The 24,601-nt window shown below is 41.8% G+C and overlaps 1 protein-coding gene across 5 annotated transcripts in view; it reads left to right on the forward strand.

The window, feature by feature from the left end:
• The window catches only part of CALD1 (caldesmon 1), a 369,831-nt gene that overhangs the window by 164,589 nt on the left and 180,641 nt on the right, over positions 1-24,601 (forward strand). For 4 of the 5 annotated variants that reach the window (XM_019515574.1, XM_019515577.1, XM_019515580.1 and 1 more), the window contains exon 2: positions 1,087-1,183. The gene's annotated coding sequence lies outside the window, so the exon portion shown is untranslated. Of the gene's footprint in view, positions 1-1,086; positions 1,184-3,993; positions 4,016-24,601 lie in introns of all 5 variants that reach the window. The other variant, XM_019515575.1, reaches the window with a different exon arrangement.

Genomic DNA, 24,601 nt, shown 5'->3' on the forward strand with positions numbered 1-24,601 from the left:
GGTGCTTTAATTAGAGTGGCTCCAAGGGTGTTGAAAAATGGCGGTGGGGGTGCTTTAAGGCTTGTTGAATGAGCGTTAAAGTGCCCCTGCTGCCAATTTTCAGTGTGGGGACACTAATACATGTGACTCTGGAGTCTGCTCCCATGTGCTGTAATTACAGCGCATCAGATCATCCTCCCTGCACATATATAGGAGCCCTTAGATGGTGTTCCAGGTATGCTCTTTGAAAATGTGTAGTATTTTCTATGGTATAGAGCCATCTGGGTACACAAAGGTCTTTTAGAACTGCTTTGCTGGATGCATACTTTGTATCAAAGTTGATAGAAGTCATCATTTAGTAGAATTTTATGTAAGATGAACATGGTAGTCCTACAGACTGACAAAGAGAAATGCTTCTTAGAGAGGAGATTTTCAAAAGCACGGATTTTCAAAAGGAATTAGTTGTACAGATGCCACCGATTTCTAATAGGTATGGGCTGCATAACTCTTTCTTTCATGTCTTTCAAAATCTCCCTTCCAGGTCATTTTCTTTATTTCTGCTCACAAGCACAGTATCATTTTCTGTCAGAGGCTTTCTAAATTTGTTGTGTTCAGTTTTGAATTACTCAAATGATGGGTTTCCACCATCATCCTAGAAGACTGGTCTGCTGTTCTAATAGAGTTCATTGTTGTTGTATGTTCTCTGGTATCATTGCTTGAACTTATATGCCTGCTTGAACTTATGTGCCTTTTCCTGCCTGGTGCAGGGGACTGGACCTGATGGTCTTCCAAGGTCCCCTCCAGCTTTACAATCTATAAATCTATGAATCAATCTATGCTTTGAGGACAGCCTAAATAATTGTTCTCTTTGAAATGAGATTATCTTAACCATTCTGCCAGTAGTAGTATCCAAGTTGTTACAGGGATTACAGACTTTTCTTTTAATTTCTTTGGTAATACCTTGTTCGGTTTTAAAAAATCTCAATAGTGTATGTTACTAAGACGCTTCTTTTTTCCAAAAAAAATAATGCATTGAAATGGTATTTGCATTCTTCATAAAAAAGACTTCATCCTTGCTAAACATTTCTCTCTCTCACTTCTTTACAGTGATTGTCCAGAGCCTTCCAAGTTGTCAGTTCAAATTCATCCCTTAGAGCTGGTGTGTGACAGAAGGGTCCACTACTGTACACCAGATTTCCTTCAGGTGAGAACGATTAAAGTTGTAGCTGCACTGTTTTTGATATGCTTTCTTCAGGGCTAATTGAAAGGCCATTGAAAGTCCTTTGGACTAGTGGGTCAGTTCTTTCACTTGCACATGACTGAAGATACTGCTGCAGACTGTTTTTGTCAGTGTTACTAGGTGGTGAAACAACAGAGATTTAAATGACTGTCTGAAGTACTTGAATTTTGCAGTGCACCTGTGTGCATTTCTTTGACCTTAGAAAGGTTTTATCTAAGATTGCTATTTCCTGAGCCTCCTGTTACTACTAGATCATGCAAATAAGATTTTGTAATTTTTAAACCTCTACTACATCTTGTGGTCTTTTCACAAGAAACATACTAGGAAGGAGCCATAAGGCATGTTGGGGTCCAGATAACCATGTTTACTAAATATTTACAACTTGCAAGGCTTAGACACACTATTTCAGGCTTTTGCTACAATCCTGTGGACTCTACAACCATATCCAAGATTACAGCTGGCCAGAATTTGGGATTTCCAGTTTGTGAGAAATTTTGATATTCCACAATTTGGTTTCATTCTGATTCTGGACAAAACCAGATTTACATAATGCTGAAAGAATACTGAAGTGAAATATGCTTTCTAGACCCCAGCAGCAATGAAATTGTTAAGACCATCAACGTAAATCAACAAATACTGTGGCTCCTCAGGTCTGTGCCCCCTGCAGGGCTATGCGCAAGGGAGACTGGCAGCACTGGGACCCGGTTATCTGAAAACCCATGGCTCTGATGATGCAGCAGCCTGCATTATGGAGGTGTGGATCATCCTGGCACCTCCATGCTTCTGGATCTGCAGCCAGGAATGTGAAAGTCTCCAGAGGCACAGGTCAAATTAGGACTTTAATGGCTTCTATACACATTGTGGCAGAGCCAGGAGCCTCAGCTCTTGAGCCAATCTTTTGTTAGGCTGTCAAGTTCCTACCTGTCTGGTGCAAGGCCAGAAAGTTCAAGGAGCCCCCAAATTTTCTTGACTATGTGGCAAGGAATTGACAAGGTCTGCGACCTCTGGCTTAAGGTAGGTTCTTAGTGCTTTCAAGTCCCTGCAGCAGAGAGGGGAGTCAAGCTTCAGTAAGAACCAGAGTTCCCAGGGCTTTGAGAGTCCTAGCCAGCTCAACAGCCTGGGAACCCTGAGGCCCCTGACTTAGAGCAGTCCAAATGACTGATTTCTCTGGAATAAGAAACCCTAGAAATTTGGGGCCTCTGACCTGGGACACATTGTATTAGGGGGATGCCCTAGAGCAGCGTTTCTCCACCTGTGAGTCATGACCAAAGTGGGTCACAAGAACATATGAAAGGGTTGCAAACAAACTTAAAAATTATTCTTTAAAGGAGAAAAATGTGGGAGACTGTGGCTTTTCCTTTGCAGGCTGGCAGAGTCCCATGAGCCACACACCCAGCCCCTTGCCCCACACACTGGGGGGCTGGGGCCTGGTGGTGGGAGGCAGCGGGTCAGGAGTGAGGGGCACTGGGTCGGGACTGGCCATCAACGTTTACAAATGGGTCCTGGTACAAAAAAGGTTGAGAACCACTGCCCTAGAACTTCTCTCCCTGAAAGTTAAGGCTGTCTCAGGAAACAAAGCAGGTTTCCTAAGTAGACCTGACTGGCAGGTTGGGTTCCTTTGGAATTCTTTCTGTGGTTTGATGATAGTTTATTGAATCCAAGATGTTTTTGCAAAACATTTCTGGTTCAACAAAGTATCACCTTTACACAGAAATAGTAGCTACTTTTTCAACAGAGAAATAGGTCCCCATGATAAATTTTACAATGGGATTACATAATGCTATATATCCTGTGTGTTGTGTCAGATACGGCTGAATTTCCTGCCATGTAGAATTCAGAATGACACAAGTAGATTATTTACCAAATCATGAGATGAGACAAAAGTTAACCTTGTCTGATGTTAGTAATCATTCCTCATACTAAAGAGATGCCTCAGCAGGACAGTGGATCCACTTAACTGGGCAAAACACACATTGCTCCTTGTCCTACCTTTGATGGTACAGGGCAAGGGCAATGTGATCTCCCCATTTTCCCCATTCAGCCAGAACTATCTCTTGCAATCATGGGGCATGGATCTGGCTGAGTGGGGAAGGACTTTATGGTGGCACAAATGTGACATAAGGCAATATCTGTTTCCATCCATGGTATTTCATTGTAAACCCCATTTTTACCCAGTACTTATCGCAGAAAATTCTGTAGGGAAGCAAAATCTTGTAATATATTTCTCTATTTAACTTGCTCTTCCTTGTTATAAATATGACCAGGTGGAAAAGAAGGCAGGAAGTATATCTTTCACAATGTGAAGAAAAATGCTGTGGAATACACTGTTTATTCTACTCCTCAATAAGTTGAGAAAGTGAATGATACAAACCCGTATAGTAGTTTATCTTTTTTAAAAAGAATTATCTACAATATTTACAATGTGTAAAATTCCTCTAGGGACCAGTGGTATTAAAAGATGACTCTTTAATTCTTGATGGACTTTATACATTTCCCAGTGTTATCAGGTATATTTTTCTTAGTGAGAAAGAGATAAAATATTTCTAAGAACGTTGACAATTTCATAGACAGTGTCATTTGCACTTGGTGTCTTTTAGTCTCAAAGCTGCTTTTGCTAGAGTCCCATACTATATGTTAAAATGCTGTCCCAAGTAACTCCTGTTTACCCCAGGAGACCTAATTAAGGCTAGGACTGTATACTGGGGGCAAAACAATTGATGTGGAGCTCTTAGGGTCTTAACTAGCAGAGTAATTACATATTATCTGCCTTACAGGAGCTTGGACCCTTTGCAAAAGGTAATTTACATCTGATTATTGAATCTCTCATGGACCACTGCTCTTTTCATTGGCCAGAGCTACTAAAGGGATTATTTCTCAAAATTAGATTTTTTTTTTTAAATGATCTATTAGAGCAGGGGTTTTTCAACTGTTTTTAAAAAGTGTGCCCCTGGCAGCCCCCTTTTTAGGGAGGGGTGGTGGTGAGCAGACAGACATGGAGCACGGTGTGGGGTGGTGAGTGGCTGGACATGGAACGGGGGCATGGCGAGTGGCAGCAGTGCAGCATTTGTGCGGCCCTGTTCTTGCCCCACCCCAGCCCTGCTCCTGTGAGGCAGCAGTGTGGGCTGGTGGCGCTCTGTTCCTGCCCACCTCTGCATACCCCCTGGGACCTTTCAGAGTACTCCCAGTTGACAACCCCAGTATTAGAGAATCTGGGAAATTCTACTCTGAAATGAAATTTAGATGCTGTGTTTGGTGGAGAATCAGAAATTTTGGTTCAGGTCTATTTCCAAAATAGGTTACAGGATGAGTTCAGAGTGCAAGGTTGGATGCCTACTAAAGATTTATTGGTTCAGCAAAAATGTTACAGCAAATCATTGGTGCTCCTTAAATATGTATCTCTTAGAGCCATAGGGAGCCCTGTCTGAAACTAACCACTAATGCCTGTGCTTGAAATAAATTGCAAAGCCTATGGGTTGCATTTTTGCCTCGACCCGGGTAGTGCACTGGGGACAAAATAAAAGCTATAATGTCCCTAAGAAAATTATCTTGGTGCAAGAACGTTATAGGGCTGAAATAAAAGTCCATTTTGCTCCCATTTTCACAAGTGAGGGGTGGACCTGAAAAGGCTAAAAATACATCAGGAGTATGTTAGAGCATGCTTGTAATGCTCTGTGCTACATGCATTCTGGGTGGCAAAGCAGATATAAAATAGAGTGGCCTCTGAGTCTACTATGCAGAGAAGACATTATTTAGTCCCCTAAAGCAGTCTGTGATTTGGATAGCACATGGCTGGTGTAAAACCACCTTTCCATGCTCTCACTGGTGCTGAGGTACAGCACCAGTTAATTCCAGCTCTTCAGAATACCAGGTATTGAAAAAATCTCTCCCATCAACCAGTTGTTCCAGAGACTGACCTTCCCTATAGAATCTGTGACTTCACATGTGACCTCTACCCCATTCAGAGGCTCTATAGTTTTTATCTAAAAGTTTTTTGTTTTATATGAGAACTTGGTGGTGTTTTGTGTGGCATTACTTTTGGGGTTTTTTTTTGAGAGGAGCATGTGTAGAGTGCTCAGAATTTTGTTTAGTTGAAAACCAGAGGAGCGAGCTCAGGAAGTGATATCATTATTTGTCCTGATGCAGAGCATAATCCCATGGAAATGAGATACCTTTCAGTGGTCAGTGAACCTGCTTACTTGCGGTGGAAAATTTTTACTTCCTGCATTAAAGACGTAAGCAAGTAACCAGCTGAAAGAAAGAAATCTGGAGTATTGTTTGAATGTTTGGTAAACTCTGGTTAACTTCCCACTCCAGTGGGAATGAAAATTATATTGAATCCTCCAGAAATGATCAATTAGTGGAAGTTGTGGGGGGAAACTGATGGAGAATAAGTACAACAATGAATTAAATTATAGGGGAAAAGTATAGGTGAATTAACCAGAGTTTAATGCATAGAGTTTTGGTTCCTTTAAGGATGACCTAAAACAAGTAAACCAAAGTCCAAAAATGTGGGCAAATTTTTTTTTTCAGGAATGATACCATCAAGGAATTGTAAAGTTGATGCGCTAACTGAAAAGAAATTTCCTTCTGTTACAGCTCTATTTGGAAAGGTGAGATTTAAAGATAAAACAGAAAAAAAATTCTGAATAAGCATAATGAAGAGAGATAAGGACACTCCACACAAAACGAGTGAAGGCTATCTGCACGTTCGTATCAGGTGGAGAACAGAGACAGCTACCTGGAGAAAATGTGGCAGGAGTGCGCAGAACTGTGGCTATCTGTAGCAGGCAAAGAATCCCTAGCAAATTTTGCAGTGTTGTCTTCTATGCTAACCTGACCTTCTAGGGCAGGGCAGGGTGGCACCTCAGAGACTAACTCATCCAGAAATGCATAAGCTTTCATAGGCAATAGCCTACTTCATCAGATGCTATGTTGCCTACAAAAGCTGATGTAATTCTGAATGACTTCTTTTCTAACGGTGCCTATACACATGCTCCCCGGTGTGGGAGTTTTAATTGGAGTGGCTCTCAAGAGCTGCTCTAATTAAAATACCCGCAGCATCTCATGTATTCAGCATCCCACATTTCAAAATGGCTGCAAGGGTGCTTTAACTAAAGCTCATTTGATGAGCTTTAGTTAAAGTGCCCTACTGCCATTTTGAAATCCGGGATGATTTATACACGAGACACAGAAGCATGCTGGAGTGGTCTGATTAGTGCTCTGACACTTTCTAATCGGAAAGCATTGGAGCACATGTAAAAGTGCCCTAAAGTGCCAGCCACCCTGCCCTACATTCTGCCTGCTTCAGACTAACACAGCTAGTTAGGGCTGTGCGAAGCTTTGGTTGCTGATTCGATTCAGAGGAGATTCGGTGGCCGAATCTCTGAATTTGAATAGAATCAGGAGACCCATTAATCTCTCCAAATTGAATTGGAAGCCTCTGATTCAATTCAGAGAGATTCGACAATTTAGCCATAAACACAACTTTATATGTTGTTTCTATATACTTTGAGGTACCAGGTGTGGCTCGTGAATGCTGAGATGTTGGGGCAGATGGCGCGTCCCATGGGAGCATGGGGGGTCCCCTGAACACTTGGCAGTGGACCTGGTAGTGGACCAGAAGTACTTCCAGTCCAATTCCAGGTCCGCCACTGAGCACGCAGGGGTCCTCCTCTGGCTTGGCGACTGGTGCCCCTGGGTATGTGGGGGCACCCAGGGTTCCCCTGCGGCTGATCACCGAGTGGGGGGGGCACTGGAGGCGGGGGGGCTGTGCTCCTGTGGAATGTTTCATCTGCCCTACCATCTTGGCATTCATGAGCTGTGCCTGGTACCTTGAGGTATGTTAAAGTTGTGTCTATGGCTAAATCGCTGGTTCTCTGAATCAGGATTGAATCTTCAGATTCAGATTTGGCCAAAGTGAATTGGGACAGTGATCTGAATCAGCGAATCAAATCACTGTCCTCTGAATCGGGCCAAATCTGAATCTGAATCAAATACTGCCCACTTCGCACACCCCTACTAGCAAACTTTCTCTTCTCAGGCAGAAAACATTTAAGAGGCATTAGACCAGTGGGTTAGGAGTTAGGATTTTTGTGCTTTACCCTCCATTTCTGCTACTGTCTCCCAATTTCTATTCTATAGGTTGTCATTGTAACCTCTCTGTCACTCTAATGCTCACGTTTCCTGTTGAATTTCCCATCAAACCACTGGCAATTTATGTTTGTGGAGCATATTGAGAATGCAACTAAGTGTTAAGTATGATTATAATCATCATCATCATTACATGTGGAACTGAAAAAGCAATATTTCCTTACCTCACAAGATGTGAGACTTTTAGGAGATTTTGAAAAGATTTTCAGATCCCTGGATGAACGATGCTGTAAGTGGATGCCAAATACACCAGAAATCTCAAAAGAAAAGTCTTAGTACATTTCCAACCTAGTTTTGTAGATATGGGTGGTTTAGATAGTGACCTCAAATGTGTGTGCCAATATTTAAATATTTAGCTGAACTCAATTTGAAGGAAAAATCTCTTGAACTTATCTTGTAACTTTAGGCATGTCAGTTTTCCATGAAGGCCCTGATTTGGCAGCACTGTCTGACATGAGTGAAAGTTGTTAAAATATTTGGTTCTGACTCTCACTTTCATTAAAGTCCCTTTACAACTTTCAGGGTACCGTGTTTCAGAGTCCTTAAAGTAAGAGTAAATTACATTTAGTGGTTTGCTAAGAACTGGGTTCTTTTCAAAGTAACACTAGGTTTCTCTGTGTTGCTGGAGCGCTGACCCTAGGAAGCCTTAAGATTCCCTGCAGGCCAAACCAACATTTGTCTTAGAAGAGAAGATGCCCCAAATTGGAAGGAATTACCTGAGGCAAATGATTTTTGGAGGAAAATTCTTTTCCACTACACTTGGTATCCACATGTCTTTATTGCAAGCTCCATTTACTTGTCAGACAGCTTCAAACCAGCTCAACTGACTATCCTAAAGGGAAGAGTGAGAAACTTTAACTGCAGCTTATACATCAAAAATAACACAATAAATATTTATGATATGAAACATACCAAAGCTGGCCACTTGTATTTTTAATATTTTGTAGGTTTTTAAAAAATATTTTGGAATGGGGAAAGCTGCCATCCATCATCCAGTATTAAGCCTAACTTTGAAAGTTTTATCCAAACGGAGACTGACTCTTAGCGCAGACATGATACAAATTAGTTGCAACTTTAGACCAGCTGTTTCTCTGACAGGGTAAAAGGGCACATAACTAGAATAGCATCTTTTGTTGAAAGCACTGTTTCCCTTTGTTAAATGTGGGAGCCTGAGGCAAAAAATTACAGTCCTTAGTTATGTGGCATGTGCAGTCTGCAACATGTTTATGGGGCTTGAAGGCCTTCTTGCTAGCATTTTTCACAGAGGAGGCTATCTTAGTAGTCTAAAGCTTATTTACATTTTTGTAAAGCTTTTTTATTGGAAGGCTAATCAAAGTATTATTTTATGTCTTGCTTTAGAGTAAGGTAATCTCACCACTATTTCTTTTTGCAAAGGTTTTCACAAGCATTTTCTTTGGTTTCAATCTACATAGCTTCAAATGGAAACATCAGAATTTTGGGGGGTAATAGCTTTTATTGGACCAGTTGCATAGTTGGCAGCAATTTTAGATAAACATTTGGACATAAGGTACCTTTCTTTGGGTCTGGGAAAGAAGCAGATGCATCTTAAACTAACATCACCCAATGGTAATTTAACTCAAGCTATGTCTGTGTTAAGCTATGTCTACATGGAGGACAGAAGCCTCTGAAGAAACTGCTGTGTGGGATAACATAATGGGAATATCTTCCTTCTATTGAAGGTAATGATGTATGGATATAATATACATGTAATGTGGCCCTAGATACCAGTGGTGGGGGAAGGGCAAAGTTAAGGTTGTTTGTAAAACTCTAACTTCTTTCCGTTAACTTCTCAGAATATCACATAATTAAAAAAATCAGTACTGAAGCAAAATTTTACAGTATAATAATGATTCTCTTTTCATTCACTGCTGATGGTAAAATGAAGCTGCAAACAGAAAATTCTGAGCACTAGTGACGAGACCTTGGCTATTCCTTTGGCAAACATGCGTTTTTACTATGTAACATCTGGTTTTGAAATTATGTGAAGCATTTATTTAAATCTGTTTTACTAGGAAAGTCTAAGTGGCTAGAGAACATCTTGTTTTCATGAATGTGCAGAGGGGGGTATGTCAACAAGCAAAGGTCCATACATAATATTCAAAGAACAAAAACTGACCACAAGAAGTTCCACATTTTGAATTAATTTTTGTAATGCTATAAACTTTTTGGCCAGATTTCTGTTCCTAGTTACATCTCTGTAAATGTGGAGTAATTCCAAAGAGAACAGAATTTGTCCTTTTTATTTATGTAGAAAGGTACACAAATGTAGATATACATTTTTTTTTAGTTGCAGACACTTCAAGATGTGTGTGAGACCAGAATGTCAGTTGATTGATCTTGGTCATTACTTTAAAAAAAAATCAGGGCATTTTAGACATTAGTGCTGTAGTATGCAAATAATCTAATATCAGCTGTCTACTTATTAGCTGTGTAAGTCAGACTTCCCAAAAGCTATAATTTACAGCTATGAGATCACAGTCATGACACAGTCATGTAAGCCTTATGTAACATCATATCCAGAAGATCTCATAGTATCTTCTGCAAGAAAAGAGATGCTAGGCCCTCTTTTTTCACTTAAGGTTAAATTTGCCTTTTTATTATGCTGCCAAACTAAACCCTATCTATGTGCGTTTGTACACACCACAAAATTGGCCTTTAAAGCAGCTTAATGCCCTTTTGCACTCCTTTAATGGTGCAGATGTTTCCATATGTTAGTGGTGTAATGTGTGTTAAATGACTTTGGGACTCAGCAAAATAAAACATGCGCAAGGTGTTTTAGTTTGCTACCTTAGAGCTGTTGAGGGAAGCACTGGGCCCTGTGCAGCTCAGGGGCTATGCAAGCAGTCTGTGCAGGCGGCTCACCAGCAGCCCATGCAGGCAGGCTCCGCTGAAGGAAAAAAAAATGTGGCAACCCTAGGATTACCCAGGCCGGGTGCTTGTGGGTTGGTACTGCCTGGAGGGTGTCGCCACTGCCATGGAGGGAAGCACCAGCCTCCACCCCCATCACAGTTCAGGGACCACTCAGCATGCTGGCAGCTTGCCCTCCCCCCAACCACTGGAGAGGCACATAAGGATTGGGCCCAACCCTTGTGTACACACCACAGGGGTTTACTTTGACCTAAATTGAAGTGGTGTTTTTAAAAACCCACTGCTTCAATTTAGGGTGAATTAAACCAAAGTAAACCCCCATGGCATGTACAAATGGCCTACTTTTCCAGATGAATAGGACGTTTTTCTTCATTTCAAATTCCAAACTGTTGTGTATTGCTGTTCTGTGGTGTGAAAGAGACACCACAGTACATCCTAAGGGGTGTCTTTACATGTGCTCTGGGGTGCAGAGAGGGGTGCTTTAATTAGAGTGGCTCTTGCAGCGTCTTGTGTATTCAGTGTTCCATGCTTCAAAATGGCAGTGGGGGTGCTTTAACTAAAGCTCATTTGCTTTAACTAAAATGCCCCCACTACCATTTTGAAGCATGGGGATGTTGAATACACGATGCCAAGGCTGTTGGAGCATGCTAATTGGCATGCGATTAATTGAGCCTGCTCTGATATGTACTAATCAGCACATGTCTGAGCAGGCATGTGACACGTGTAGGGTGCTGATGCCTGCATTTCCCTGGTCTTTTCTGAATATATATATGGGAAGGATTAGGCAATACACTGTATTCTTTTCAGTTAATTCAGCTGCCACATGTACTCCTAAAATGGTTCTATGCAGTGAAAACACCCCCTGAAATAATAGGAGGTGCTCTCACCACATGTGCCAAAGAGGAGGGTAGCTGTTGGAAAGCCTTGTTTGCTCAGGTCCAGCATAGTAGAGTATCCCTCATACCCAGTGGCTTATGATTTGGTGACAACACTGGATGCAGTACTCTTAGGGGCCTGCCATTTTGCCAGATGTGTTATTTTAAGGCTATTTCAGTTTAGCAGATTTTAATTAGACCCCAGTCATCCAAAAACCCTTACTATACCTAGGAGCCGTACTGGTGGCTGACAGCTTCCCTTTTCCACTCCTCATTTGCAGTTTTGTATTATCAGTTCATAAGATTTCAGATTGTGTCTTCCTTCCTCAGATGGTTCAGTTTCTACTAGGATAATTGCTGTTCTCCTGGTAGAAACCAAAAGTGTGTAGATGTTCTCCCAGAGTGAAAATGGCTGCTCCAGGTTAAAAATAGCCTGACTACAACAAGGTAGGAATCACTTCTGGGAGAGTTTCTCCTGGGAGAATGAACATAGCCATGCTTTTGCTCAGCGTAACTCCTGCTGGGGACCAGGAGGTTGGAGTTGGGGGAGAGGCTCCCATGCCCTCCCCAGATCAGGGTCCTCTGGTATGGAGAAGGTGTGGGGGCAGGGCTGCTGCTCCCACTCCTTGTGTAGACCATAAGGGAGAGAGGAGCAGCTGACTTCTGCTTCCTGCCTGTATCTCACTCCAGAGTTCACAATATTAGAAACAGGCAGGGGCTTTGCTGTGCTACTCCCTTCTCTCAGTGGCCAGGCACTAACATCAGAGTTTCTGGTATGAGAAGCAGATGGGCTTTGCCATGCTGCTCCAGTCTCTCTGGGAACAGGAGGACTGGAGCAGCTCAACACTTTCCCCAAATTGGGATCATCTCGATCTTGGGAAGGAGCAGGGGAGAGGGGGTGGTTGGAGACCAAACACCTGTACTGCTTCCTTTAAAGGATTAATTTCTGGTGGTGGAAATTTTCCCATGCTAGAACTGAATGTTTATGTGCAGCCAGTATGGGGTCAAGCCACTGATTTAAGAGCATCTACTCAGAGAGTAAGTGCTTATTGAGCATGACTAGAGGTGGCAGAATCTGGCCTTAGGTGAGGAAATATTAAGGCCTAGCTTTTGCCAAAGATCTGCATGCTCAGTAGTAATTTGCTGCTTAAGTAGTCCCATCTAGTGTCAGGGGTGAGGTGTGTGACAGAAGACATTGGAATATGATCCCAAGCAAAGATCCTACCTCTTTTCTTTTTCATTCTCTCTCTCATTTTTTCACAAAGCACACATTCCTGCTAAAAGAGTGATTCTGGGATCTGTGCATCAAAGTAGTAGGGTTTCTTGCTAAGATGAAGGAGACTCTGCTCTTCTGTCAGTACTAGCTCTGTCAAAGGCCTGTAGGTAACTGTCTGCTTCAGGAGTGATAAGTATACTCATGTACCAACCAGACATACCTTTGCTGAATATTAAAAGCTTGCTTGCAGGGCCAAAAATCCCTTTACTTAAATTACTAAATTTTCAAACAGTGTGAATCATGCAGCAAACCACATGAGCTATAGCTCTAATATACTGTACATTAGTTTGTTTTTTAGTCAGTCAGAAAAGAATACAGAACCAGAAGTCATTTGAGTTACAACTAGTATTTTTTTCTTTTGTTACATTCCTTTTAGCAAATCTAGTTTAAATGGGTTTGTTTATATGGCGTAGAATTGGAAAGGCCCACACTAACCAGATTTTACACAATGTGGCCTTCTTCCAAATTAATCTAAACTTTTTAATCCCTCTGGAGTTTCTTTATCCTCTGCATCTGTGTTATCATGGAGACACATTTTTAACATTTCTTTGAGAAAATTACCTTTCTCTCCCTCCAACTGTACTTGGAGAGGTCAATGGAGCACTGTTATACTCTATTTAAACATCTGAGATTCATCACATATCTGCACACCAGAGAGAATCATCATAAAAGGCCTAATGAATCCCGACTGTTAGGCAAACAAGGGAGTCCTCTTATGGAAATGGCATATTAGAAACAAAGAGCACATGTAAAATACAGTTTTTGTACTTTACCTTTGTACAATCAAGAATTAAGCTCTATTTAAAGATGGCTAGCAGGCTGCAAGGAAGCTCTACGAACCCCTCTCCTTCCATTCCCAAACAACCCAATAAATTATCTTCTCAGAGCCAGGGAAGTCCTTACACAAGGCAAGATTTCCACTGGTCTTGTAAGGAGGTTGCTTATCCCTGTGGGCATAGGCTGAGTCTGTGTTTGAACCTAAGAAGGGCTTCTTACTTCACTTTGCCCTATGTGAAAGGATTTGATTTAAGTCACCATCAAGTTTGAAACCTAAGCATCTCAGTATTTGGCCAGGTGCCTGTTCTTGTTTTTCACAGACTTTTTTTTTTTTGCTTCAGTAGCAATTTCGGAGATCAAAGTGATTTTACCACCCAGGAATTGACATGATGTGAGAAGAATAGGTCTTGTGCTAGTTCAGTTTTATAAAAATTTCCCAAGGCATTATAAGAAGTCAGTGATTCCCCTCCATCTTCCAAATGAGCTGGTTCATCTTCATTGTCCTCACTGGGTGGGTAAAAGTAAATATCTGAAAGATTCACCTCAACTATAAGATGCATAGGACTTGATGTATTTGCCTTAGACAGATGAAAGATGTAGCTTCCTCTGTGATGGAAAAGAAGCAGGTTGCTGGCTTAATAGACACAAAAGGTTTTGCTTGTAAATTGTCCATAAAGGGTATATAAATACTTAATATTATTTTAACTAAATTGAGGTCATTGGCGACTTATAACTCCGGTTTACCTCTAACACCTTGTTCTATCTGATATCACTGTGCTGATCCCATTTCAATTCTCAGTCAGCTGAATGTGCTTAAGGTAGAGTTTTAGGCACTTGCTGATTTGCCTTTATTCTTGGCTTTGCCAGAGTCTCTCTGTGTATCCTTACCCATTTGTGTCTCATACTACAGCAATTTAGAAAATGCAGATGATACTACTGGCCTCCCATATGAAGGGGCTGTAGGACTTTAATTCATTAATATTTATAAAGTACATAGAGAATCTTGGATGGAACGAATGATCTTTTCTTTACCAAATCACTGATTACATGTCAATAACTCTAAGACTCTGAGTTAATCCTTATGCTGTTTTTGAATTAAGAGCTATACCTGAGCTAAATACCCTGTTCCTGTCTGCCCATATATATTTAGAAACATTTTATGGATGTTACAAATTCCAAGTTCAGCAGGAGGGCACATTAGAGAAAAACTCATTGGCTAGGGACAGAAATTACATATACATGAGTATAAATGACTGGAAACTGGTTGAAATCTGTAACACAACAGAAGTTCAATGCACATAAACCGCTTGCAAAATGGCTGAAACTGATTTAAGATCAACTTGGATGCATCAGACTTAACTAATTTAGGCTAAATCAGTTTATTGACCTTTTGTCCCAGATCCCCTCCTGATTCAAGTTAACTCACATTCCCCCTCAGCATCCCAGGTTGCTTTGTACCTCCCTGCAAACTCCACCCTTGTAGGGTGGGCAGGATAGCTATGGACTAAGCTGTCTGCTCCAGCAGACCAGGCACGTGTGGTCTAGTACCCCTTGCCTTCTGGCTTGGGTCACAACAGGCATGTGGCTGCATTTCCAGAATAAAAAATGAATGTCTGTTCACTTTCTTATTGGTTCAATCTATGCAGTTTAGACTAACCTTCGAAGATTAAATCAATTCAGCCTTGGGCTTTTTGACTATCTGCACTTAGTCATTAAATGCCAACAGCATTTCTTTTACCTTTTGTTACTGGGACTCGAAAATATTCCCCAAATTCTACGTCTGGGTATAGGGAAATAGAGGGGGCAAAAGAAGAAAATCAATCCTTTAAATTCAGTAGGAGTCTATTTTAATAGATTGTTTGATCTGCCAGCTGGCACAGTGCAGACTACTTGCTACATATACTTTAAGGAGACCTATGTAGTTCTTGGAACTTAGTTTACATTAAGTTGTAGAAACTTAAATATTAGTAGATTGGCAGGATTACTTTTTGGTACTTAATAGAAACCAACACACTGTTTAGTGATCTCCAAAGATATTTGTGCCTGTTTGGATTTTTTATATACAATGCAAGAGCTGTATGCATTTAAACCAATGAGATAAAGGGTATAAATTTAGATCTCTAAATCTTGGCCTTTTGGTTAAGATCGTGTCCCATGATCTTTCAGCCAATCAAGTGTAGTTATAGGGTGAGGTCTGCTGCTTGCACTCTGGGCAGGTTGACCCCTGCAAGCTTCCCCAAGTGCAGGAAACTCAACTGCATAATTTTGTGGCAATGGGAGACTGCATTCTTTCTTTCTCTGTGGCTTGCTTCTTGGCCTTTTGGCTAGGAGCAAGCAAGGCTAGGGGTCATCAGAACCCCAAGGCCTCCGGGCTTGGGGCTTGCATATAGGATGCCTGCCATGGATTTGGGGAGTATCTGAAACCCCAGACTGATGGGTCTAGGAGGGGGGATGCCTGCCCAGTGGTACAGCCACACAGACTTGAACAATTGAGCTCTACTCAGTCAAAATCTGGAACTTGACTACTGCGCTTTGCCCAATAGAATTTGGAACTGGTTTGGCCCTTGAAACGAAAGTTAAAAAAAACGCAAAGCAAAACAGTACCTCTGATGTACATGCGTATCTTTTGCATTGGATTATAACATGCTGTTCCTCAGAAAATGATCGGCTTTTGGAAATGCCTTATCCATCCTCAGATGATACCTTATTTTCTGCAGGCATGCAGTGGAGGGGAATTTGCTGTCAGTTTTTTCAGGAGTACCTCCCCATCATTTCACCACCTGGGAACCATCTGACACATTTCCTAAGTTGAATTTAGCCCTACAGTAACTTGCTGTGCATTTTCAATGCATGCTTTATGGCAGGGGTTTTCAAGCTTTTTAAATAAATGTGCCCCCGGTGGCCCCCTTTTTAGTAAGTGTACCCTGGGCAGGGGAGGCAAGTGGCCAGATGCAGAGCGGGGGGGAAGGGGGGAGTGGCGTGCAGCCTCTGTGTGGCCCTCCTCTCACCCCACCCTGGCCCTGCTCCTGTGAGGCAGTGGTGTGGACTGGCAGCACTCCACCCCTGTCCACCCCCCACTTACCTTCTGGGACCTTTCAAAGTACCCAGAGGGGTACGCGGACCCCTGGTGGACCCCTGGTTGACAACCTCTGCTTTAGGGCATATGTGTGTGAACATAGTTTTTTGTGGGTTTGTTGTTGTTTTTAAGAGTTTGTGTGGATGGGTCAGATTCTTTAAAAATAGCCCTTCAACCATGTAACAAAACAAGTGTTTTTTCCTAAAAATGTTTTCAAGGAAACATCAAAAAGTGTCTTGTGTTTCCAATTGTTGGAGCACGGCTGGAAAGCAAAGGACAAAAGTTTTAACAACAAATGAACCCCTTTTTTATACTTATGGAATAATTTAAATTAATGATATTTGAATGTACAATTGTCAGTATTTACTAATAGCAGTGACTTGGATTGGTTTGGTTTTGTCCATCCGTTAACAAAATTTGGATATGTTAGTAAAGTTTATCTACATATTTTGAACAGTGAGAACAACAATGCTGTCAAATGCATCTTTGAATTTTAAACGCTTCAAAGTTCAGGTGTGTAATAGATAGTGGCTTTCAGTTTTGGCCAAACCTAAGGATCGAAGTTATTTGCAAAATTCAGGTCTGGGTATGGATTACATGCAGCCTTCAAGTTTAGAGACGTTCGGCTCTGGGACTCAGGATTTCAGCACTTGCAGGTTTTTTTTTCCAAGAGCCATTTCTTCCCTCAGCCTCCTCTGAATCATATCCTCTCCCAGTTACATATCTTTATTCCTTGAACGCAGCAACACCTTCTTTCCAACACAATGCAGTTTTCAGGACATCAGTGGTAGGGGTCAGCTCTCAGATTGGAAACTATCTCTATTGGTACCCTATTGAGTCTTGTGAGTTATGCAGCTTCCACTGACTGTAGATACCCTAAAATACGTAAGAGTTGAAAGCAGCATTCAGCAGGTTTTGCAGATAATCTGTAACTAAAAATGAGTGACTACTTTACAAGAAAGAATTTACTCAATGAATACAGGCTCTTTTTCTGTTGACAGATTTCATTGAATTTGATCTACATTTGACCAGTATATTGCAAGTATATTGCATTCACACTGTGGAGTGCTGATGAACAGTTTGCTGCAAGTATTTAATACTCAGATTTCTGAATACGAGCCACATTGATTAGTCAGTCATGTAAGTCACATTCTTCAGTTTTCTATGCTTAATGGGATGAGCCTGCCACATGCTTTTACGAGGAAGGCTTGAAGAACCCATTGGAGTTTGAGTCTTATCAGAGAGAGGTCTGAGAAAAGGTGGCAATTAATTGCAGACATGAAGATTTATAGGAAATGCTAAATATTTTCCCTTTTTGGATCACATACTCCTTGTCCAAGGCACTATTCCTGGAAAAAATAACCAACCATAAAATTTGTTGGCTTGGTGCAGGGTTTAAATGTAAATTTCCCTTGTCACATTCCTACATAATCATAGAATCATAGAATAATAAGGGTTTATATCTGTGTGTACTAGGTACACCAGGTATATTCAGATCCTCACCTGTCTCATTTAGCTAAATGTAAAGCCAGAACTCCGAGGAGAGTTTTTGGGAATGCTGTTTCCTCTCCTGTATGAAATACCACATGATCTCGAACAAGATTGCATTTACTGATTTGTAATGTTCTGTCATCACCGTGGTCATTCACAAGTACATGCAGAGTCATGGTTGGAAAGGATACAATCTGATCCTTGTCAGGATTACTTACTTGCATCTCTGCATGGGCTGTCCTGAGGAATTCTGGAAATGTTGCCATCTTGCTGTGGGAAGCTGTGTCCCATGCCGTACCGAACATGATAGGTGCGTTACATGACTGTTCCGTTACTTTCTGTTATTACTTGCCTACAACTGGTTTCTCTGGCAAGTTGACTGTGTTAGCTCAGTAGCTGTGCTTTCCTGCCTTCGTGTGAATGTGGGATGGAAGGTTACATGAAGATAGTGGAATTTTCAAATCAGCTAATGATTTTGGGTTTCCCCACTCCTGTCTGTTCAACTCTGGAGAAAGGCCTGGTTTTCAGAGGGCAGATGCTTGGTGCTTTTGAAAATAAGCCTCCTTAAAGCACCCAAAATCAACCCCCCAAGGTCTGGAACAGCCTGCCATCAGAGGTTGTTCAAGCACCTACATAGAACACCTTCAAGAGCAAATTTGATGCTTATCTTGCTGGGATCCTATGACCTCAGCTGACTTCCTGTCCTGCTGGGTGGGGGGCTGGACTCGATGATCTTCCAAGGTCCCTTCCAGCCCTAATGTCTATGAAATCTATGAAACTTTTGAAAATGTAGATACATATACTTCAGTGAGAGGTAGGCTTCAAGTGTGTGCATGTCCCTGGCTGTGTGCTTGATTACATCCCCCAAGTCTTGGGAATGGCACTCCATGACCCAATTACAAATCAGTATTGCAGATTTAATTCTCATTGGAGACCTCAGAATTTGTCAGTAAGTTATATCCAATAAAACATTTGGGTTTGAATGGCTTAAAAACTCATTAGGTACTGAAAGGGAGATTTAAAAATGAAGAATCCCAGATTTTCTTCTATTCTTCATGGATTTTTATTTAGAAAGACTAGGAAATCACCATTTAAATGTATTAATGCATCCTTGTTGGTTCTAGTATGCAGGCAGCTGAGAGTCCTCAACTCTCATTATTTTATACTGTGCAGACCTGAGTCCTAAAACTGCACATTTTAACAGGAAGACATCTGAAATGCAAACATTGAGTCACAGTAAAATGGCTGTATTGCACCTTCATATTATTCTCCACTTCTTTTTTTATGACTAAATACATGGGGCAATATATTATGATTTGTGTTATAAAATGTATTCCAGGAAAGTGTACAGCATTTGCAGTATGGCTGAGTTAATTTTGCTGTTGGACATTTCCTTTGTGCCTGTCCTGGCTTGTTATTTTTAAAAGTGTCCTTTTAATGTGTCAATAGAGGATCTGAGAGATGGAGAAAAAGAGCGTCAGCTGAGTGATAAAATGCTCATAAAACCCACACAATACCATGTATTGTTAACATACTGCAAGCAGCCTAAGTAAGCACAGCAGGGAAGGACTAACGGCCTGATGGTGACTGTGATTCAGTGCTGTTAGCTGCTATTAACTCGCCCATCTGGACCTGCAACAACTACCACTATTTGCAGTTCCAGGCCTCTGATGAGCTATATCCATGCACATCACGGCTATCTGTCAGTGCCTTCTGCTAGACAATATGGTCTGACATGGTGAATACACCCCTGTGCTCATCTGCATTAATTCATATTTTTCATATTCTGGGCCTGCCTCTACCTCATTTCTCATTTACAACATCACCTTTTGCTGTACCATTCTCTTGTTAAAGTGGAAGAAGCCAATTGAGCCAAACTGCGTAGGGGATTTGTAACATACAATAAGATAACTTTTGAACCTGCGTCTGCAGAGGGCGTGAAGTCAGATTTGTGAACATTTTGGCAATCACATTTTTAATAGATGAATAAGCTTATTTTACCCGCCCACACTAACTTTAAAGACACGGCGTAGCATTCTGAAGGTGCATGGATGTAACTGTGGGAAGAACTTGGTTCATATGCCTCAAACTGTTGAAGATAGCTTGGTAACCATGTTCTGCCTGCATACAGCTTTTCCTAGCCTTGACTAGCTGTGCTGCTTATTCAGAGATCTACTCTCCCATGTTCTATTGCTTCTTCAGTAGAAATCAATGACAAAACAGCCATTGATATCAGTGGTGCAGGACTGGACTTTACCTGAGAGAAAATACGTTCTCTTCCCTCACCGAGAGCCTGATTCTGGGAGCTGCTGAGTGTTTTCAGTTTTTTGTGATTTCCATGGAATTTCAAGCAGACTTGCCCAGAGGCACTTCCAGCAGTTTGTAGAAACAGTTTGCAGATTTGTGACACAGCCTCCCGGAAGACCGAGTTTGTGCTGATGTTCTTTAGAGTAATGTATGACATGAGTACTTTCGTAATTGGACTAGCAAAATGAAGACAGATAGACTAACAGGTAAAATTTGGGGTTTTTTTTTTTACATCTAGTCATAAGTTAATAGCAAAAGGGGAATTATGAAGCTAACTCTTTGACAGGCACACGTCCCAGTCCTCAAAAGCTATGAGGGACTACATATAAGGAGGGGGTTGGTTTTGGATCTCAGTCTGAGAGATGCAGCTTCTGGGACTGAGCACCAAAGGACAAGTATTCCCTCAACAACAAAAATAACAGGAAATATATCTAAAGGAATGAGAAAAAAAAGGCCCATTTAGATGTTGCCTCTATGTATGTGAGGACTAAATAGGATGTAATATTGTGTTCAGGGAGAGAGAGCCAGAGACCAGCTTTTTGTAACCTGTGTGTGGTTGCTGACTTCTAGTTCTGGGACAAAATCTGGCCTACTTCAGTGAAATTCAGACCTCACTGAAGTCCCTGGGAAGCCTGCCAGCAATTTCAGTAGGAGCAGGATTTCATCCCTCATATTAAAGAATATTTCAGCTTCTTCTGATCTTTGGGGACAACATATTTGAAATATTTCAGAGGACACTGAAAGGGCAGAGTCACAGGTCACTGCTTGTGACGTGAGAACCAGGGGCTCTGCCAGCCGCTTCCAGATCTGTGCTGTTTCATTCTTTTTCTGTCTGCTGATGGGAATCTGTAGGGTAATGTGGCCCTAAGCAGGTTTGGGACCCGTAGATGCAAATCCAATAGTTAAAAAAGGGCTGTTTAACTTCTTGGCAGCTTGGGGGCCATGGGCTGTGCAGATGGCAGTCCCCCCTGCACAAATGCACATGCAGTGTGGGCAGCCCAGCCCCCCGCCGTGTGCAGCCTCATCCTGCTCCCAGCCAGGTATGCCTCACAGCCCATTCTGCAGCTGTATGCAACCCAGGCAACCTGACTGGCCTCTGCCACACATATGGCACAGGCACACTGGCTTCCTTTCTGCACGTGCCATGCAGGCATCTTCCTGCTCTATTGCACACAACACAGGCAGCCCAGCTTCCTTTTGCCACATGCACAGCATCAGTAGGACAGCCTGCTCCTCCCTGCCTGCTAGGTGTGCAGTGCATCCACCCACTGCACTGCCCTACTCCCAGGAGTGGGGGCAGGGAGCAGAAGCTGTGATGGGAGTGGGAGCTTGGAGGATCCTGGCTGCTGCTGCTGCATCAGAAGTGCTGAGGGGAGCAGTAGTTGAGCAGCAGCCTGTGGGTCACATGTTTATCCCCCTTGGAGGCCACAAACAACCCATGGGCCACAAGCTGGACTGCCTGGTGTTAAAAGAAAGAGGGATGAATATTTATCTAAGCTATAGCATAACTAGGATAGGACAGGCAGTAGGGGTGTGCGAAGCGGGCAGTATATGATTCAGATTTGGATTTGGCCCGATTTGGGGGACAGTGATTCAATTCTCAGATTCAGATCACTGTTTCAATTTGATTCTGATTTGGAGAATCAGCGATTCAGCCATAGACACAGCTTTATGTTTTTTTCTACATATCTTGAGGTACCAAGCATGGCTTGTGAACAGTGAGATGGTGTGGAAGATGGAGCATCCCACGGGAGTATGCCTCCCCCCCACCCCGTGTGCTTGGCAGTGTACCCAGAAGTGGACCAAAAATACTTCTGGTCCACTTCTAGGTCCACCGTCAAGCACATGGGGGACCTGCCCCGTGCTCCCGTGGGACGCTCCATCCGTCCCACCATCTCAGCATTCACAGGCCACACCTCTTACCTCGAGGTATGTAGAAAAACAGATGAAGCTGTGTCTATGGCCAAATTGTCAAATCTCTCTGAATCTCTCTGAATCAAATCTGAGGCTTCCAATTCAATCCGGAGAAATGAATGGGTCTCCTGATTCCATTTGGATTCAGAGATTCGGCCACCGAATCAGGCCGAATCTCATCCGAATCAAATCAGTGACTGAAGCTTCACACAGCCCTAGCAGGCAGGCCACCAGCTTTGAGGGCTGACTATGAGGGTCCTGCTGGAAGGCTTTGCCATGGTGTGGCACCTCCCAGCCATAGGAGCCGGTTAGGGCAGTGTTGCACCAAGGAATTCATCTTAGGGATGAGGAACAAGTGGAGCAAGTGGACTTGGGAACAGGACTAGGTCTCCTGATGCTATCTTTCTAACCACTGGAACAGGGGCCTACGGAGGCAGGTCATTCAAAGGAGTTAATGTCAACCCCTGTTGCTGTGGCTGCCAGAGTTTACCCTGTGTCAGTGCAGCCAGCATCCAGGAGGTAAATGCAGTTGTTGAACTTAGTGTTTTTGATCACTGCTGGTGATTAAAATTGGTGACCATCAGTGATGGGGATTAAGCAGGAGCGTTGTTAAGTGCATGGCTACTGGCTGCGCTGACACACTGACTTTGGCAGCCATGGCAAGAAGCCCTGTTGTCTGGATCTGGTCGGCCAGCTGATTTGAGTTTGACACCTCTGCACTAGATGATACTGTCCCTTTTTGCTGAATCTGTGTGCTGGGGATGCAAATAGAGGGCAGTCAAAAGTGAAACTAACTTAAAGCAGAACAGTCTGTAAAATCTGATTTAATGATACTAAATATTCTCTGCACTGATTCGGTTAGTTTGCCTATGATGAAGGTGCCCTGAAACCTTTAATAAGCTTAGGCAGATGAAACAGGCTCGATGAAAATAAAACTGTATGTTCGCATGACTTAATATGTTTATTTTACCTTGAGTCCCAAATGAGCTGTTCTATTTGGGAAGGTGCAAAGCTGTTTGATACTTAAAAAGAAATGTTACAAACGTTCAGTATTTGTAGTCAGCATGAACACTTATTTTCATTTATAGAAATGACTGCAGATGTGGTTACATGAAAATAACATTGGAAATTAATTTGTAGAGGAAAAAGGAGTCTGTTTAAAAACAACTTTACCCTTGATGCTATACAGATGCCAGCAGCTTGCCGCATGTGAAACTCATGTTGGAAGTTGTGGGCCTGATACTGTGGCAAGTTCAGCTCTAGAGTACAGCTCACTGACTTCAGTGTTTATGGTGCCCACTCATAACACATCTGAGTTGGGACCTAATCAGTCCATAGTTAGGATAGTGGGATGGGATGGGGGGCACTGGACAGAAGTACATAATGCATGACAAGATTGGCGGTTGTGTATTAATGAAATAATGCAGTCTCGGTCATAAGCCTTTTTGACTTTTTTTTCTGTGAAACAAAAAAGAAGGATATTCATGTAATTGTTCAGTATTCAATATTAAACATTGCAAAGGTTAAGAAATGTAAAAATATAGATTTGAATGCGAGAATGCTGCAAAATGTAAATATTGTTTATGAAACTACAATTGAGGTTGATAATGGTGTGTGAATTCTTCCACAAAGGCATCCAAGTTCTTTTTTGAAATGAAATAATTTTCATATCACATAAGAGTGAGGTTTCTCTTTCTTTTTTGGGCCATGTTTAGAATTTGGTGCGATACAATTCTTTCAAACAAGAACAGGAATTCCCACAAATTCCACTTGGTGCTCCAAGGAACAAGATAACTGTAAACATTTTAAAATACCTGGGAAGGCCTCCCTTAATTCTTTGGGGTCATGTAGAACTTTTCCAATTTTTTAGCAATTTTTCTTATCTCTAAGTGACTTAAATACAGGCTTTTCAACCTCCAGTTTCTCAGTACCTAATCCAAACAAGTCAATTCAAACATGCACTTACAAGAAGTCAGTAGAGCTGGTGGAAAAGATCACTTCCAAACTTCTGTATAACTTGGAGTTCTTCTCAGAAAATCTTTGCAGTTGGTTTCATCAATCCACTTCTGATAAATCAGAGACTACTTATGCTCATTTATGCTTCAGAATGGTGAAGAATGTGCAGTGACCATAGCATGTCAATATTTTGAGGTAGTCCTTTATTTCTCTGGGTGGCAAGTCGAAATCTTAGTGCTTCATTGTACACATCTTTCAGAACAGGTGCTTGAATAAAAATTGAGAAAAAATCTTGATATTTCTTTCTCTTTCCTTGAAATTCTTCACAAGCAAAAATATTCAATTCAACTCCCTTTTAGCAGGAGGCATTCATTTCTTTTGAAGACAATTGTTCATATGAGTAAGCTCTTTAAAATATTCTCATAAATTCAACAAAGAACTAGAATTTGGATGGTCTTGTAATTACTAATGGCTATCTTTTTTTCAGTGGACAGGTTGCCATGCCCATTCATAAAGTTTGACAGAATACTCTGAAACTTTTCCAAATTACTTTGAATTATTTCTGCAGTTTTCAGCTGACCATCTTGTTTCTTTGGTCCTTTGCAGGTGCTGGCCTTTGTACAGCATACTCATGCCTGTAAAAAAAAAAAAAAAAAAAAAAAAAAAAAAAA

This window comes from Gavialis gangeticus, unplaced genomic scaffold, assembly GCF_001723915.1.
Source record: "Gavialis gangeticus isolate Ggan-Ray unplaced genomic scaffold, GavGan_comp1, whole genome shotgun sequence".
NCBI classification, from domain to species: Eukaryota; Metazoa; Chordata; order Crocodylia; family Gavialidae; genus Gavialis; species Gavialis gangeticus.